The following is an 18,328-nucleotide window of genomic DNA, read 5'->3' as shown; positions in this document are numbered from 1 at the left end:
TCAGACACCAGATTTGTGAGCAAGAAGTCTCCACATGACTCCTGCCTTGGCATTAAAATCACCCCCAGCCATCTGGGTTTCCTAAGTGAGACCCCATGCAAGGTGGAGCAGAGCGAACCATACCTTCCATGCCCCCATTCAAGTTCCTCACCCACAGAGCCCATGGGTATAATAAAATGAGTGTTGTTTGACACCATTACATTTGGGACACTTTGTCATGCAGTAATAGGTAGCTGGAACAATACTGAACAGAAATGTAAGTTCATCAAAAGACAAACCTGAAAATATTCATAGCAGCACTATTTGTACTAACCCCAAACTGGTAACTACCCCAAAACACTCATCAAACAGTGGGATGGATAAATGCTTTGTGGTAATATTAACACAATGGAATATTGGATCTGTGACAGTTAAACTCCCTAAAGCACACCCCAGGATCTAAATCAGCATCAGCAGGAAACAGAGTGCAAACGCTATGCAGCTCCAAGAAGCATAATTTTTATGCCCACTCAGATGTGACCATGGGGGACAAGGGATGGGGAGGAGACTCAGAGAAGGCAAAGTGATGGTCACAAAGGACAATAGATTAGGATGTTCCTCCCAAATGGAAGAACCTGGGGCTGCCAGATGTACTAACCAGGCAGCTTACCCCACTGCTAGGGCTGGAAGCCTCCACTCCTCCTCCCCAACTGGACTTGGTGATCACTATGGACCAGTGATGACTGCATGCTTCTCATTTTCCCCTTTGCTGAACAAGAGCTATAATTGTGTTAACCTATTCAGTCATTGTTTATTAGACGGATTGTCTTTTGTTTTATAAGTCACTAGAACATAAAGAGCTACATCTAGACCTGATGGGAAGACCTCTGTGTCACCCAAAGATACTGAACTTTGACCTAGATGTAGTAACTGGATGAGAATTTCAAGGTTTCTCTTTTGGAGGTTGAACATGTTCCATATGTGGGAATGGAGTGTAAAATGAATGTCTGATAGCCAAAAGGCAGACTGTGGTAAAGATTGGTAGTTGCCTATTCTAATAGCACTCATCCTCCTCTTCAGATGTCAGAACGACAAATTTATTTGGAATGGTAATTGTCTCAGTTCATTTGTGTTGCTATAAAGGAATACCTGAGGATGGTCAATTTATTAAGAAAAGAGGTTTATTTGACTCATGGTTCTGCAGGCTGTACAAGAAGCATGGTGACAGTATCTGCTTCTGGTGAGGGTTTCAGGCTACTTCCACTCATGGTGGAAGTCAGAGTAAAGCTGGCCTGTGCAGAGATCAGATGGCAAGAGAGAAATCAGAAAGGTGCCAGGCTCTTTTCAACAATCAGCTTTTGCAGGAATTAATACAGCCAGAACTCACTCATTACCATGAAGATGACACCAAGCTATTCATAGAGGATCTGCCCCTGTGACCCAAACATCTTCCATTAGGCCCCACCTCCAGCACTGGGGACCAAGTTTCAACATGAGGTTTGCAGGATCAAATGTCCAAAGTATAGTAGCAATGCAACCTACTAAAGTTCTATTATTTCTAGCCTCCCTTTTAGCTAGGCGTGGTCATGTGACTGCATTCTGGCATTGAAGTATAAGTAAAAGTCTTTAAGACTTCTGGGAAGTCTCTTCAGAGAAAAAGGGGCAAGCCCTCCTTCTCTTGTGCCATCCTGCTGGCTGGGACACAGGTATGAGGGTGGGAGCTCCAGAAGCCAACTTAGACCCTGAGAAAGGAAGCCATTATAGGGCAGTGGAACAGTGAGCTAGAAGACCCTTAACAACCCAGGATTGTCCAACATCTGACTACTTGCATGCAAGAGAGAAATAATCTTCTGTCCTTTACAAGCCACCATTATTTTGAGTTTTCTGTCACATGTGTTTAACTTAGTTCTAAATGGTGTAGACATAAATCAACAGATTCAGAAAGCCCAACTAATTCAACGCAATAAAAATAAAAGAAAGGCCAAGTGAAGCGGCTAACACCTATAATCCCAGCACTTTGTGAGGTCAAGGTGGGTGGATCACTTGAGGCCAGGAGTTTGAGACCAGCCTGGCCAACATGGTGAAACCTTGTCTCTACTAAAAATACAAAAAATTAGCTGGATGTGGTGGCAGATGCCTGTAATCTCAGCCACTCAGGAGGCTGAGGCACAAGAATTGCTTGAACCCGGGAGGGGAGGCAGAGGTTACAATGAGCTGAGATTGTGCCACTGTGCTCCAGCCTGGGTGACAGAGCACGAGTCTGTCTCAAAAAAAAAAATTAAAATTAAAAAAAAGGAAATTTATAACTAAACACTCATGGGAAAATTGCAGAACACTTGAGACAGAGATCTTAAGGGCAGGCAGACAGAAAAGACAAATTACCTACCAAAGAATGACAAACTGGTAGTTGACTTATCAATGAAACAGAAGCCAAAAAACAGCTTAATGATGTCTTCAAAATAGAGAAAATAGCTGTCAGTGTAGAATTTTTAATCCAGGAAATTCTCATTCAAGAACAAAGAATAAAATAAAGACATTTTCAGGCAAGACTGGTAAGTCCAACATACTATACTGTAGAACTCCAAAGGATTTATTTCAGGAAGAATAAAACTGATTCCAGAAAAGCCATCTAAGATGTACAAAGAAAAAGTGAGCAAGAAAAAAATGTGGATGTCTGGTGAAATTAAGCATACACTGACTATATAAAATAATGATTTGTGTGCTTAAAAAGAACGAAAATTCTACACAATGCCATATAAATTGGATGATGGTAGTTTGAGTTAAGTTTTTTGTATTTTGCAGGATAGTAAAGATATTAACTGCTAGCAGATGCTATCAGTGCCCTGCCCATACAGCCTTGGATTTTAGCATTTCTGGCCTCTCTCCTAACTTTTAACTGGCAGTATTTGGGGCTCTTTGCCTGAGGGCTCCCTGTGACCACTGTGTCTCCCCTGCATGTGTGCAGGATAAGCTGGAAGTGCTGAGGAATTAATGTACCCAGAAGCAGTCCTCAACTGATAATGGGTTGGAATTAATGGATAAACACTCCAGCTCCCTCACCCTCATTCCTTGGTTTGTTCTGCACTGTTTCCTAGAGTTACCTATTGAGATTTAGCCCTAGTTGGCCACATTGGTAACCAAATGAGACATACTTTATCAGCTTCCTTCCCTTCCCTGTCTCACCTCCCTACTCCCTTATCAGGGTTGTCTCAAGCTACCTCTCAAATAAACCTTTTCGTTCAAATTCTCACCTCAGGGTCTGCTTCTGAGGCAATCCAAATTAAGACATTAACTTTGAACATCTGTAATAAATGTAAATGGACCAAAGTCTCCAGTTAAAAGACAGATTACCAGATTGGATAAAAACAAAAAACCTCAACTACATATTGCCTATATGACACAAAGATGAAACATAAGAACATTGAAAAGTTGAAAATAAAAGCAGGAAAAAATGATACCCTAAGCAAATTTTATTGAAAGAAAGCTGGTGCAGCCAGACTGATAACAGATGAAATAGGCTTTAAGTTTAAAAATTATACTAATCATAAAGAGAGTTACACATATTGCTACAAAATTAATTTCACAGGAAGATTTAACAATTCCAGACTTGCAAATACCTACTAACAGGCCTTCAAAAGATAGCAAAAATTAGAATAACAAGGAGAAATTGACTTATCCATCATTATAATGGGAGATTTACAGACCAAGTAGATAGAAAACAAAAAAATTCATAAAAATATTAGTGATTTGAACATCACAATAATTAGTGACTTACATAGAACTTTTCACCAATTAATTTAGGAAAACATTATTTTCAAGCACCCAAGATATGTTTTATAACAACTGACACATGCTAGTACAGAAAGCAAGCCTAAATAAAGTTCAAAGAATTGGCATTTATATAAATCACTTTCTCTAAATAAAATAATAAAGTTAATCAGTAAAAACAAAAAATCTATAGGTTTGAAAATTAAAATATATTGTCTAAATAATTCATGCCATAGGTCAAAGGAAAACTGATGATCTGAGGCTCTAAACTTTCATGAGGTAAAACAGTGGAAAATCTCAATGTTGGGATGAAGGAAGAACCTTTAAGAAAAGAGAACGGAATGTTGAGCTTGAAGCTGCATTGACTTCTTTAGCATGTTTTGGGTAAAGAAGGCCTTAGTGCTTGTTGTCAATCCTGATTGACTGTGTTTAGGTCACATGCCCACAACTGAACAAATCACAGTGGATAGAAAGATGGAGTCCTCTGTCTGGCTATTGTGGGCTAGGTCCCACTTCTGTGGAGATGGAATAGGGGTGGGGGTATTTGGACTCCTAGAAACTCCAAAACTACATGGGGCCAGAGAAGAGGTCCCTTCTGGGAGGAAAGCTAGAGCAAGAAAATCACCCTTCTTCCATAAATGCAATTCTCTGAATGCCCCCACCTAGCATAATACAATGAGTATATAAACAAAAACTTAAAAACCAATTAATATCTAGTTGCCAGATCCAGTCCCAGGCCCAGAGCTTCTGGGTGATATATTTTCCTTCTTCATTAGGTTTTGAAACAACCTTCTGTGGATTTGGTAGACTATAGCTTCAAAAGAAGTTTAACCACCATCACCACCATGCCCAACATAGGGAGGCCCCAGTGATAACGGGAAAACAAACACTGCAATAAAATCTCCCATTTGTATACTGCATGCTTTACAGGGAAGGAACTGCGACAGCCCCAGGCAGGGCACTCACTTCCTTGGTCAGCCAACTCAAGTGACCCCAACTCCCTTCCTATTTCAAGGACACTCCCTGTCTAGGGTTTTCGATGGCCACTTCTGAGAAGGGCACAGAGAAAGACTTCCCATTGGGGGCCTCCTCTCATCATAATTGCAGGGCCTGGAACTTGTCCTTGCATTTGAGCAATCACAGATCACCATTTGCCAAGTTTGGAGTTCTCTGGAAATTTTATTTCCCCACAATCCTACCGGGAAGTTGTTCCATTTGATCTTTTGTTAACTAGTAACTAACTTCAGAAATTTATTCCTGGTTATGGTCCTTGAACTGAATTTTCCCTTGTAGTTTCTGACACTTAAAAATAAGCACAGCCCCTTTGACCTTATGCCCAAATTGAGGGCTTCCTCTGGACTTGAAATGGGGAACAAAGCTAATCTGACCTCTGCCTCCAGCCTGTATCCCAGTGCATGATGAAAAAAGAGAGAATTTATTAGCTCAATTTACAGGTAGACCCAGGGATGGCTGCAGCTGAAGGTATAGCTAGATCTTGGGGCCCAAATGATACTGTCAGTGCTCTGTCTTTTCTTCCGTCTCTCAGATCTGCTTGCCTCCGCTTGGCATCAGGCTAAATGAAGCTGTGTTCATATGATGGACAAGGGAGCTCCTCAAATTCATATTCATTCAAATTAGCAAGCAGCTGAGAGAACATTCTCTCCCCATATCAACCTTAGGCGATTCTCTGATTGACCCACCTTGAGTTCTGTGGCCACCCTTGTGGCCAGGCGAGTGGGGCATTTTTGCCAGCAGTCAGGTACCCACACCTGTGATGGAGGTGGGGCCGGGCACTCTGATTGGCAGCTCTGTAGGGACCATATGGAGTGGGACAATATGTGTCACAGGAAGGGATGCCAGGCAGACGAAAACAAGGTTCTTTCTGGACAAGCAAGAGAAATGAAGGCCAAATAGTAGGATAAGATGCGGGGAGCAACTCTGCATAAGTTCCTGAACATTTATTATAAGGGACCCCCGATATACCCTAAGTTTCCCAATGATGAAAGCCAATAAGTTCCTGAACATTTATTATAAGGGACCCCAATATACACAATGACCCAGTGAGTTTCCAGTGACGAAAGCCAATAAGAAAACACAATCAGTCATGTAAGCCAGATGCTGGCTGGGATCTCCAGGCCCAGGGGAGGTGCAGAGCATGACTTAAGTTTTCTTCTGTTTCCCTGGAGGCCAAGTTTCTCTGAGCTCTTGATCTTACAAAGGCTACCTCTTTCCACACCACATGGCTTGCAGATGTGAAGCTTAGCCTTTTCTTTGACTTCTACAAAAGACTCTACTCACACAAAATAGTGAAGATGTTCACAGAAAGTCAAGGTTAGGGAGATGGAGGACACGGCCCTTAACCCTCTGCCACTGGCCTTCATTTCACACACTATCTTATAGGCGTCTCTTCCCTTCCTTTCCTGGCTTCTCTAAATTTTCTCTCCAGCCTCTTAGAGGCCAAATTCCCCTCTTTGTCTCAGGTAGAATAGACTATCTCTTACCTTGAGTTACTTGTAGAAACATCCAGTGCTTTGGGCTCCTACTCCCACCACTCACAGCTTATGGAAATGTTTTCCCAAACAAAAGCCATTTGCTGCGTAAGAAAACTTCTACTCCCAGCAATTAAAATAATACAATTTCCCTTTATTATGTCATTTTTCTAGGGATGAAGACAATTCCAGTGCTCTTTCACCCCCATGATCCTGTGTAAAGGAAACTAAGTCACATCCACCCCAACATGCCCACCATAAACCCAATCAGCTTAAGCATACAGCGAGGGCCCAATACCCAAGGGCAATGAAAGCAAATGTGATACACCCAGGGAAGGTCAGAGTTCCAAGAGCACAGGCGTTGATGGTCTGGTTCCGTCAAAAATCTATAGGAAGAGATACATTAAATACACTCCAGGCAATCCTCTGTGAATGTCATTTCTCACAGGGTTGAGATTAGGGTTGGCAGCAGCAGTTCAAATCTGAAAGATTCACAAGGTCACGGCACACAGGCCTTGCCATTATGATTACAACAGATCCATAGAGTTTTAAAATCAACCATACGAAAGATGAGGCAAATATTATTATAATGTCCATTTCACATTTGAAAAAATTGAGGCTCAGCTTAGTTGAGTAAGGTCAAGGTCAGAGCCAATGTTTGCATCCAGTCTGTTTGATGCTGATGCCTCTAACCTTGAAATTTAGCTCTTGGTCTCATTTCTGTTAGTTTGAAAGGCAATAGGTATACTGGTTAAGAGCAGAGGCTCCAGGTTCAAATCCATCCTGGCTTTACTATTTCGTAGCTGAGAGGCCTCGTGTAAGTTACTTAACCACTCTGTTCTTCAGTTTCCTTAGCTGTAAACTGAGGGTGGCAATAGCACTTGCCTCACAGGGTTGTTGTGAGTATTAAATGAACTTAGAACAGTGTCTGGCTTGCAATAGGTACACAGTGCATTATTCTTTTTCCCGAACTAGAGCTTCTTGTGTCTGTCCGGTCTTCATCAATAGATCTGTAGGAAGCACCTGCCAGACACTGCGTCCCACCCCTGACTTCAAGCTGCTCTAGCAGAGGTGGGAGAGACACAAGTGTCAACAGCCAAAGAGCAGTAACCCTATTACACAAGGTGGAGCAACAGGCTTCAGAGATCAGAGTAGCAAACTGCCTAGAGGAGAAGGTACACAGAGCAGTGACATTTTCTCCAGCTCTAGGAGAGTGAGTAATGATTTTCCAGGAGAGGCATGCTATTTACAAGCATGGAGTCCTCAGGGACTGGCGGTGCGTCATGGGCAGCAGGAGAGGTAGAGGAGAGCAAAGGGTATCTGGGGGCTGGGGAGGTAATGGTGAGATTAGACATGATTTTTACCTGCAGGGAGGGCTCATGCTGGTGTTTAAAATGTTCTGGCCAGCATCACAGGGAGGGTGGTTGGTGGGATTAGGGAGACTGTTGTTAGGTTGTTAGGTGCATGTTGTCTAGAAAGATATCATTCAGATCTCGTGCCTAGGCACCAGCGTCTCGTGAGAACTCAAATCGGCTGAATGTCCCAGGCTGAAGTGAGAAGAGGGAAGTTTCCACCCTGGTAAGGCAAAAGCTCTGGGCAATCTTTGGTCCAGAGACCAGTGTTCATGAGGTCTCTGCCTGACTGTTTATCTGTCGGGGGCAATGCCTTTAGAGGGCCTATAGGCTAAGTGAGGTCTGTGGCCTGCATGAGGGAAAGATCAAATCATGTGTCCCTGAGCTCTGGAACAATACTTGAGAGAGTTGGATGAAGCATGTGACCCTTCTGAAGAAACAGTCCACCCAAGAGATGGCCGCCACCATGCAGCTGATAAGGCTAGGGAGTCACCCTAATTGCGCAAGGGGGTGTGTACCCAAAGTTCACGTGATGCTGGAGAGATTTTTTCTAACCAGAGACTAGCTAATCTTGGACTATACAGCTGCTCTGCTCCCTAGGAAGAAATGTGTTTGTGAGAACCAAGAAATATGAGTGAGCAAGAACAGTCAGGTAGTTTTTAGACTCACAATGCACATTAGAGTAGTAAAAGTCCCAAGAACCCCTGCTATTTGGAAATAATCCCATGTAAAGTTGCTAAGTCAAGGGAAGAAAGGAAGGAAGGAGGAGAGAGGGAGGGAGAGAGGGAGGGAGGGAGGGAGAGAGGGAGGGAGGGAGGGAGGGAGGAAAAGGGAAGGGAGAGAAGGAGGCTTCATGCTCAGGAGCCCCCTTAAGTGAGCTGCCTCTCCTTATCGTCCTAACCACACCTGCAGCCTGAACTTGGTCAGGGAGCGTCCCTGTCTGCCCAGACCTGACAGCGTGTGCTGATGGCATAGCCTTTGCTACTCTCCATGGGCACACCTAGGTTCTGGCCACAGCCTTTCCCTTGCTGAATCTGCCATCCTGATCTGGTATTTTCTCTCTGGTTGGGTAACCTGACCCAGCCTCCAGAGTGCCCTTCCACATTGACTGGGGTCCATACCACACCCCCAGGTCCCCTACCTTCCTGTCACTCCAGTCATTCCTTTGGACATCAGTGACCAGTGATGTGCTTACAGAAGAGCCATAGTGGCATCTGTGGTCCTAGGTGGCTTAGACCTGGGGAAGCCCCTCTACAGGGTTGGCTGTGCAAATACAGCTCTTTATTGTGAGCAGCTTGTAGTTCCAATGTCTTTTGCTTCTTTCCAAAGCACCAAGCACAGAGCAGAGAATGAAGGAATTGTCTCATGAATGCCATTTGGAATGGCTGTGTTTGCCGCAGAGCACTACCATCCTTTTGCTAGAGTCTCTGCTTCATGTCTAGGGAGATCCCACAGTTGGGGATGGAGGGTGAGATGAAGCCATTTGAGGGTGGCTATTCGCTGATACCGGAGCTGATTGGGCCCCCGGGCAGGTGATGAGGAGCCAGGGAAGGGAAAGAAAGCACCTTCTGCCTGCTTCCTTGTTTCCTCGTTCTCTTCCTGCCCTTTCACAGCCCCATGGACATCGCTTCTGAGTGGCCTCCCTCCTGCTCACAGACACCTCTGAGATTTCCTGGCTGACACATCGCATCTCCCTGTGGCCACAGCCAAGCAACACCAGATGTCTGCAGTAGCAGCAACACTTTGGATTCCTGATGGAAAACCCTAAGACGAGCCTCTGTGAAATACCTGCTTCATTTTGGCTTCATTTTCATGCCTTGTTATCTGACCCATTTACTTCTTACCTCAGGGCACAGACCACGGCTGTGACACTCTGTAAAACCCTGTGGGATGGGGAAAAGTAAAAATGACACACCCCGGCCAGGCACACGCCTGTAATCCTAGCACTTTGGGAGGCCGAGGCGGGTGGATCACCTGAGGTCAGGAGTGCGAGACAAGCCTGGCCAACATGGTGAAACCCCGTCTCTACTAAAAATACAAAAATTAGCCAGGTGTGGTAGTGGGCACCTGTAATCCCAGCTACTCTGGAGGCTGAGACAGGAGAATTGCTTGAACCGCGGGGACAGAGGTTGCAGTGAGCAGAGATTGTGCCACTGCACTCCAGCCTGGTGAAAGAGTGAAACTCCATCTTGGCGGGGGGGTGGCAGGGGGACGGAAAAAAAAAGACACAGACGTCTCAGGGCATGGCTGCTTAGGAGGCTATGAGGCTCTTGCCGCAAGCTTTTCCCCACTTTTCATGGCTGCCCTCAGAGGATAGAATTGCCACAATTTTAAGGATAAAGAAACAGGCTTGGAGAGGCCAGAGGCTTGCGCAATACCACACAAACAGGGGTGCCTTTGTGTTTCTGGGTCAATGCTGTTTTTCACACAGACTGGACCTCGTGGGGGTCAGGAGCAGTGGGACCACCTCGTGCTCTCTCTGTGCTCATACCTTCTCATGGTGTCGATCTCTCCTTGCCTCCCAGACAGAGCAACGCGTGCTTGCCACCTTGATGGTGCAAATGTCACTCGATCTGAATTTGAGGTGAGGAAATTCAAGGCAACCACGGTACACGTTGTCCCCTGTTGGACCCAGGGAAGGACACTTGAGGCAGGAGCAGGCCTGTGGTGCTCTTGGCACAGGGCGAAATGGAGGAATAGGGTGGTGGTGGCGGGGTGCCCTAACCTGGTCTTGGGGCGTTTAAGGAGTTTCTGTTCTGAAGTGTTTCAATAGCCAGTGAGAATGAGCCATGAGAATAAAAATGTACAAGTAAACAGTTGTTCCACTTATACACAGTTAAGGACTTGTGGGAGGGGGGCAAGTTCCAGTTTTTCAACATAGTTTCTAATTGAAAGTGCTGTCGTAACCCTCATTATGACCACCAACTTAAATTTGAGATCTCCGTTTGCCCTAGAATAAACCCCTAGGTTTCAGACTTCCTGGAGCCACCATCCTTCATCTCTTCTGTTTACTTTTTTCTCTTCTGTTTAAATTGGAGGGTTGTTTCTGGCCTGCCCTTCCCCTTGCTGAGGTTCTGTACACAATGTCTGGCACACAGGTGTTTTTACCTGCACAGGCTCAAGACATTCTCACCGTCAGCCCATACATCGGTTTCTTCTCTCAGTCTTAGAGATAAAGAAACTGAAGTCTTAAGTGCTCAAGTCATTTGATCAAGTTCGCTTGGCTACAAGTGGTACCCACGGTGCTAGCCAATGTCTCACTGACATGTGTGGACACCACGCGGGCCCATGCATGGTCAGGGACCTTTCCTGGCTCTGCCCATAGTATCCTCATTTGTCTTGTTTGCTTATATTTTTCTTACAACTACCTCACAGCCTCAACCATGTCTTTAAAATTATTCAATTATTCATAGAGGTGGATTTACAAGTCTGGGTCTCCTTCGTCAGGGGTGGCCTTCTCCTCCTCCTCCTCCTCCTCCTCCTCCTCCTCTCTGGAGGTGGTTTCATCACAGACTGTAAAGGCTCTGGAAAAACTAATCTCTTCCGTCTGCCTGAAGCAGTTCTCCTTCTGCACCAGTGACTCCTGCTATGGTAGACTGGGGTAGTTACAGGGTTTTTTTTGTTTTGTTTTGTTTGTTTTTGTTTTTGTTTTTCTGAGACAGAGTCTTGCTCTGTCACCCAGGCTAAAGTACAGTGGCACCATCTCAGCTCACTGCAGCCTCCGCCTTCTGGATTCAAGCAATTCTCCTGTCTCAGCCTCCTGAGTAGCTGGGATTATAGGCACATGTCACCACTCCCGGCTAATTTTTGTATTTTTAGTATAGATGGGGTTTCACCTTGTTGGTCAGGCTGGTCTCAAATTCCTGACCTCAAGTGCTCCACCTGCCTCAGCCTCCCAAAGTGCTGGGATTATAGGCGTGAGCCACTGCGCCCAGCCCTAATTACAGATTTTGTTTGGCTTTCCCATTTTCAGTCCCCTAGTAACAATGTTCTTCCTTTTTTTTTCCTTTAGGGAATTGTCTTTTCTCTTATCCTAATCCACACGGCTCAACTGTCAATCACAGTCTTCCTCTATCCCCTGGCAACAGAGGAGAGATGTGTGACTGAGGCCTGACCAGTCAGAAGATCTGATCCTTCTGGCCATTGTGATTGGTTCAGGGACAAGTTCATGGCCAAGTGATTACAATTTTACCCTCTCCAAGCGGTGACACAATGAATAGGCTACAGTGGTACCAATGTCAGTTTTCATTTGCCCAGTTATTCCCACAAGATAAATGTCTGGTTTGTAATTGCCGAGTTATACATATATACGCTTTAAATGTTGGTACATTTTGTGAGATCGCCCCACAGATAGGTTAGTGCAAATGTACACCATTCCAGCAATATGTGGGAGTCTGCTTTGCACACCCTAGCAACACCTGGTGTTGTCAGTCTTTAACATTTGCCAGTCTGATAAGTGGAGACAGCTGTTGAAACCTGTTCTCAATTCCGGGCCTCCCTTGGGTCATGTTCCCACATGCCTGTCCCTAATGTTGCCTCCCTGGGCCTTGCTTCTAAATCTCTTGCCTGCTTCTTTATCCAGCTTTATTGGACTGCTTATCACCTGGTGTCACTGTACTAGACTAGAAAGTGAGTCTTTATCATATACATATATGCCTTTTCTCTTGAAACTCCTGGCAGGTGCTAAGAACGGTTTTGGAATCTAATAATTATTTGTCAGATGAATGAATGGAAACTCCTCTGTGATTCTCACCCATTTCCTATCACTGAGTGGTACCATGTGGTTGGGTCAGTGCTAACCTGGGTAGATGAATGCCCAAGAACACCAGATTTCAAGAATCCCAATATTTTAATGGTTATATTGGATGCTTAACATGATAATGGAGCATGACTATCCCATTCCAGGAAATGACACTCCCCACGGGAAGTCCTTGGTTAACAAATCTTTAGTGATGGTCTGCCATGTCTCTAGTGTGGGGTCAAAGGACCCAGTCCCTGATCTCAAGTGACTAAACATCTGTGTGAGAGGCAAAACTAACAAAAGAAGGATTTTAAGTGGCATTTGTATCAGGTGGCATTTATGAAATACAATCCTTTGGGAAAAATAGAACATATCTTGGACTGGAAACGCTTGAGAATGTTTTCTAAAAGAGGCAATTGTTAAGGGGATTTTTATGAGGATTAGTCAGGAGTTCTAGGCTCTGCCAGTTACATTTTGGGGGTCTGATATCATAGCTGGTGCGGTATGAAGCAATGTTATAAGCCTCTAATTTCCATGTCCCTCAAGTTGAGTTTTTAATCTTTTTAGTTGTTGGGTTTGGATACCGATGGTCCAAGAGGAATGTCCTGATTCCTAGTGTTTTGGGGACGAATGTCACAACTTGCTACAAGCTCACCAGGAGGCGAAACAAATATTTCTGAGTTAGGGGGAAGTGCTACAGTTGTGGGAATTGCTCTTAGGCTCCCCCAGGGTAGTAAAATTCCCAAGCTATTTCAAACCAATTTTTTTTCTTCTTTTTAGTGGTGTCAGGACCCCAAAAGGTCACAGTTGCTATTTAATAGACTAGAGCATTCTGGCCCTCTTAACAGGGAATTGTACTCAGACTTTGAAAGGTGGGTAGAAATTATATAAAGGAAGGGAAAAGGAAGTTCATTCCAGGCAGGGTGAATGAAGAAGAGCATTTCCATGAGACTTAATAGTTTATAAGGTCCCTTGACAAATATAATCTTTTTTATAATTCCAAGGAACCCTGAAGGTATTATTTATTATAATTATTAGCATTTCTGTTTTCATATGGAAAAACTGAGGCTCAGAGAGGTTAAACAACTTGTTCAAATTCTCTCAATTATTATTATTATTATTTTTTGAGACAGAGTTGAGACCTGTTGCCTAGCCTGGAGTGCAGTGGAATGATCATAACTCACTGCAGCCTTGACTTCCTGGGCTCAGGTGATCCTCCTACCTCAGCCTCCCAAGTGGCTGGGACTACAGGCACTCATCACCATGCCTAGCTAGTTTTTAGATTTTTTTTTTTTTGTAGAAAAAAAAAATTTAGATTTTTTTTGTAGTCTTGCTATGTTGCCCAGGTTGGTCTTGAACTGCTGGCCTCACACAATCCTCCTGCTTTGGCCTCCCAAAGGACTGGGATTACAGGTGTGAGCCACCATGTCTGTCCCCTCTCAACTATTAAGAGGCAGGGCCAGCAGGGCGCGGTGGCTCACACCTGTAATCCCAACACTTTGGTAGGCTGAGGTAGGAGGATCATGACGTCAGGAGCTCGAGACCAGACTGGCCAACATGGTGAAACCCCGTCTCTACTAAAAATAAAAACATTAACTGGCCGTAGTGGTGCATGCCTGTAATCACAGCTCTTGGGAGGCTGAAGCAGGAGAATCGATTGAACCTGGGAGGTGGAGGTTGCAGTGAGCCAAGATCGTGCCACTGTACTCCAGCCTGGGTGACAGAGCGAGACTCCATCTCAAAAAAAAAAAAAAAAAGGGAAAAAGAGGCAGAGCCTAGGCAACCATTGATTGGGGAGAAAAAAAAAAAAAAGGCAGAGTCAAGCCTCAAATCCATGTCTCTGACAAGGGATGGTATCCAAAATATTTAACAACTAATATGGCACAAGTACAACACAGAGACTGGTTAGCGGCCCACCAAACCCATTTCCTCTTCTCCTTGGGTTGACAACTTTCCAGCCTCCTTACTGTTAGAAGTGATACATGCCACTTTCAAGCCAGCCTCAAACTTTCTGGAAAGACATGTGTTGCAGTTGACAGAACGTAAGAGGGAAGGAACTTGGGCCCCAAGTCCCCTGTTAGAGGAGATCCACCCACAAATCAGGAATATCCATTTTAGACTTTATCTAAAAAACGAGCTGCTTTTATCCTTGAATCATGGTACGTTTTCGTTATGGCAGCCAGCTTTACCATAACTAATGCAGACCCCCACTATTAGAACCGAGGTCATCTGGTACGCGGAAGCAGAGGCCTGAAGACCCTCGCAGTGCCTGCGCCACCCTAGGACAGCAGGTCCTGGAATAATGTCATTCAGTTCAATGTGGTTTCGTTCTAACACTGATGAGAAAAAAATCGATCCCCAGCCGAGCCACTGTCTGTGTGGAGCCTGCAGGTTCTCCTCATGTCTGCATGGGTTTTCCCTGGGTACTCCAGTTTCCTCCCACATCCCAGAGATGTGCACATTGAGTGAATTGAGGTGTCTACCTTGTCTCAGTCAAAGTGAGTGTGGATTGTGTGAAGGTGCCCTGAGATTGGCTGGCGTCCTATCCAGGGCGGGTCCCCACCGAGAGCTCTGAGCTGCTGGGATGGGCTCTGACCCACCCCCACCTTGAATGGAATAAGCTGGTAAATCATTATCTTCGTTGTTTTTATTAATCTTTTTAAAATGTATGTATAGCTCACATTTATTTCAATGGTTAATATTAGAAGTATTTTTGGTCTCTATTTAGAAGTTTAGTGACGTTTTTACGACCGGAAGTAGGCTGTAGGAACTTAACTTCTGTTTAACCAATTAGCCTCTGAGAAAATTGGTTTCTTTTTACATCGTTTTCCTTAGACATTAGGTGAGGACTTACTGTAATTGTTGGGGGAAGTACATTCTCAGGTACTTCCAATACCATGTAGTCTGAGGATAGTCCTTTGAGAATGAGCTGCAGTTGCTGGCTGTTACGGGTGGGAGGAGGAGGACAAAAATAGTTTTTAAAAAGGATGGAGGTCCAAGCTGAGCACCAGCATTGTCCACCAATAGGACCAGACCGTGGAAGCCTTGAATGGCTAGAGAGGAGCTTGAGCTTAATACACCCCACACAGGGACCTCTAGCGGATCCCTGAGTTGGGGTGTTTGGGGATGAACATGAGGGAGCTCCATATCTCACGATCTGGTCACCCCAAGTGAGACAGCTTCCCCCCTTGCTCCCAAACACACACACTGAGTGTGTTCTATGTCTGAACTGTAACAACTTGCTTTCCTGTGAGCTCGTATGTCCATTCAGATCCCCTCACCTCTAAGTGGCATATTTTAATTTCAGGAACTGTCATGCTCTTCCCTAAGCTTTCCTGCCATCCCAATCAACCAGCTAACACCACAGGATCAAGTCTGATTTTCAATGTCTGTGACCCCAACTTCTGGCTGCACATGGAATATACATGGAAAATGGATTAATATTTGTTGACTGCTCACTACGTGCCAGACTTGGTGCAAAGCATTTAAAATAGTTCATTAGTCACCTTCTCCATAGTTCCTGTGATGTCCCCAAGGCTGTTCTAAAAGGAATCCTCCTGACCCCCTGACCATTCCTGAAGGGAGGCAAGGGGCCGGAAAGGCTTGGCAGTCCAGTTTTTTGCCTCAGCTCATATCAATCAGTAAAGCTGTATTGGTTTTACAATTGAAGCCTTGCACATTTCTTATTGGACCTATTTGTAGATGTTTGATCTTTCTGTGTACAGTAAATGGGATTTCTTTTCTGGGATGCTTTGAAATTGGCTATTGCTGATGTATTGGAAAATGATTTTGTATGTTGATTTTTCACTTGGCAACTTTCTATGCTCTCACTTTTAATTCATTTTAAAATTTATTCTCTTTGATTTTCTTAGTAGGTAATCATGTAGCTGATAACGATAATTTTTTCAGAGCCATATTAAAATACAATTCACATACTGTTACGGGATCCTTGGAGTGTCATTTTTCTTGCCAGAAACCTCTGTGGCCGGTGGTGTCTTTGCCCAAGTTTTGCTCAGGCCTGCTGGGCTCGTTCTGCTCACTCGACCTGGCACACTGCGCTCAGCTCATCCTACCAGCCTGGATCCCACACCTGCCAAGGGCAAGTCAGGCATGGAGTGGCGAGGGGTGTGTGAGTAAGCATGGGGTCTGGCTACTGATCAGTCAGACACGCCGGCTGCTGCAGCAGGGTGGGCAGTTCCAGGTGCCAGTGTGGGCTCTCTGCGAGGCCATGGCTGGACCAGGCACACTGCAAGCAGTTTCCACAGCTGGCACCAGGGAACGTGGGGTGCCTGGAAACTTGGAGATGCGAAGAACCACAGGGGCCCAAAGAGGGAGTCACAGTCCTGACTTGGGGAGCTCCCAGGTCTGGGCTCCCCGAAGGGCCACAGCTCTCTCTCCTCTTCACCTGCAACGTGGTGAGCAAGATGGGTATCTCAGTCCTGTTTGTGTTCCAGCTGTTTTAGCCCCACCATTTGATGGGTCCCAAGTTCTTGTCCTGCGACCAGGAAGAATGAGGTACACAGAAAAGTGGAGAGTGAACAAGACAAAGGGGAGATTTGAGTGATAGAACAGCTTTGAGGAGACCCGCAGTGGGTAGCTCCTCTCCGCAGCCAGGGTGTCCTGACGAGTGTTCAGCTTTTTGCAGAGAGGAGACCCTGGAGTGGGAAGCTTCTCTCTGGAGACAGGTCATCCCATCATCTCTGCAGCCAGAGAGAAGCCAGGCAGTGGGAGCAGGCACTTCTGAGCCTGTGAGGGCAGGGTGTGCCTTCCTGGGCTCCCAAGAGTGCAGAGATGCCTGGGTCTGCGGTTGCAGTTGGGGCAGCTGCAACTGTGCCTGGGGAGCGGGTCTCCTGCCTGCTCTGTGGAGCCAGAGGCTCGGGTCTGCAGGGACAACTTTGGCAGCTGCAGCTACACCCAGGAGAGTGCATCTCCTCCCTGCTCCCAGCCCCGAGAGTATAGGGATGCCCAGGTCCACAGCCATGGATTGGGCAGCTGCAGCAGCATCCAGGCAGCTCCTGCCTCAACACAGAAGGAGCGGGTCTCCCGCTTGTCCCTAGCTCCTGCTGGCTCAATAGAGTGCAGCCCCAGCCATGCCTCACTGCTGAAGCCAGCGTGATGACAGCAGCTGCTCCATATGGCCTGCCACTGCCATCAATACCATAGGATTCACCCTTTTAAAAGATATAATTTAATGATTTTTAATATGTTCAGAGTTGGGCAACCATAACCACAATCCATTTTACAAGGAATGGCAACTTTTAAATTCATAATTTTTCTTCTCCTTTCTATTTTTATTTCTTATTGAATTGGTTAGGATCACCAGTAGACTATTAAATAAAGTAGTAATGGTGGCAGTGGGCCATCTTGTCTTGCTCTTGACTTTTCTGGGAATGTCTAATTTTTTTGCCACTGAATAGGATATTTGCTACAAGTTTTTGTTAGCCCTTAGTAAGGAAAATTTCCACCTACCTTTAGATTGCTAAGAATTTTAGGTTCTAATTCAGAAATAGGCATACATTTTATCGTATCTATTCATGAAAGCATTTATTGTGATGGGAATATCTTTTCTGCCCTTCATATACTCCTGTAGCAAATTATCTTAATAGATTCTCTGCTTAAAGCTATCTTTATATTCTTTATGTATAATCCTTTTAAAACACCGTTGGAGTCAAGTTGCTAATAGGCTTATTATTATTATTTTTTGCCTTTAATTTTTTAGTGTGATTAGCCCATAGTTTTCTTTCTTTCTCTTTCTTTCTCTCGTTCTTTCTCTCTTCCTTTCTTTCTTTCTTTCTTTCTTTCCTTCCTTCCTTCCTTCCTTCCTTCCTTCCTTCCTTCCTTCCTTCCTTCCTTCCTTCCTTCCTTCCTTCCTTCCTTCCTTCTTTCTTTCTTTCTTTCTTTCTTTCTTTCTTTCTTTCTTTCTTTCTTTCTTTCTTTCTTTCTTTCTTTCTTTCTTTCTTTCTTTCTTTCCTCTCTTTCTCTCTTTCTTTTGTCTCTTT

The 18,328-nt window shown here is 44.9% G+C and overlaps 1 long non-coding RNA gene across 6 annotated transcripts; it reads left to right on the top strand.

Annotated features, from left to right (window-relative positions):
- The first annotated feature begins 7,384 nt into the window (after positions 1-7,384).
- Positions 7,385-16,267, top strand: LOC102139014 (uncharacterized). 6 transcript variants are annotated; one of them, XR_010580382.2, is made up of 4 exons: positions 7,385-7,535; positions 7,740-7,814; positions 9,202-10,172; positions 15,637-16,267. It is a non-coding gene; the product is annotated as an uncharacterized lncRNA (long non-coding RNA). The 6 variants fall into 6 exon arrangements; XR_001484390.4 differs by having other exon boundaries at positions 11,601-16,267; XR_012422097.1 differs by having other exon boundaries at positions 7,385-7,512; positions 9,202-16,267.
- Positions 16,268-18,328: the final 2,061 nt, after the last annotated feature.

The sequence above is a fragment of the Macaca fascicularis genome, chromosome 13 (assembly GCF_037993035.2).
Source record: "Macaca fascicularis isolate 582-1 chromosome 13, T2T-MFA8v1.1".
Taxonomy (NCBI): domain Eukaryota; kingdom Metazoa; phylum Chordata; class Mammalia; order Primates; family Cercopithecidae; genus Macaca; species Macaca fascicularis.
Note: the sequence above shows the minus strand (reverse complement) of the source record. Positions and strands in the feature narration are given on the sequence as shown.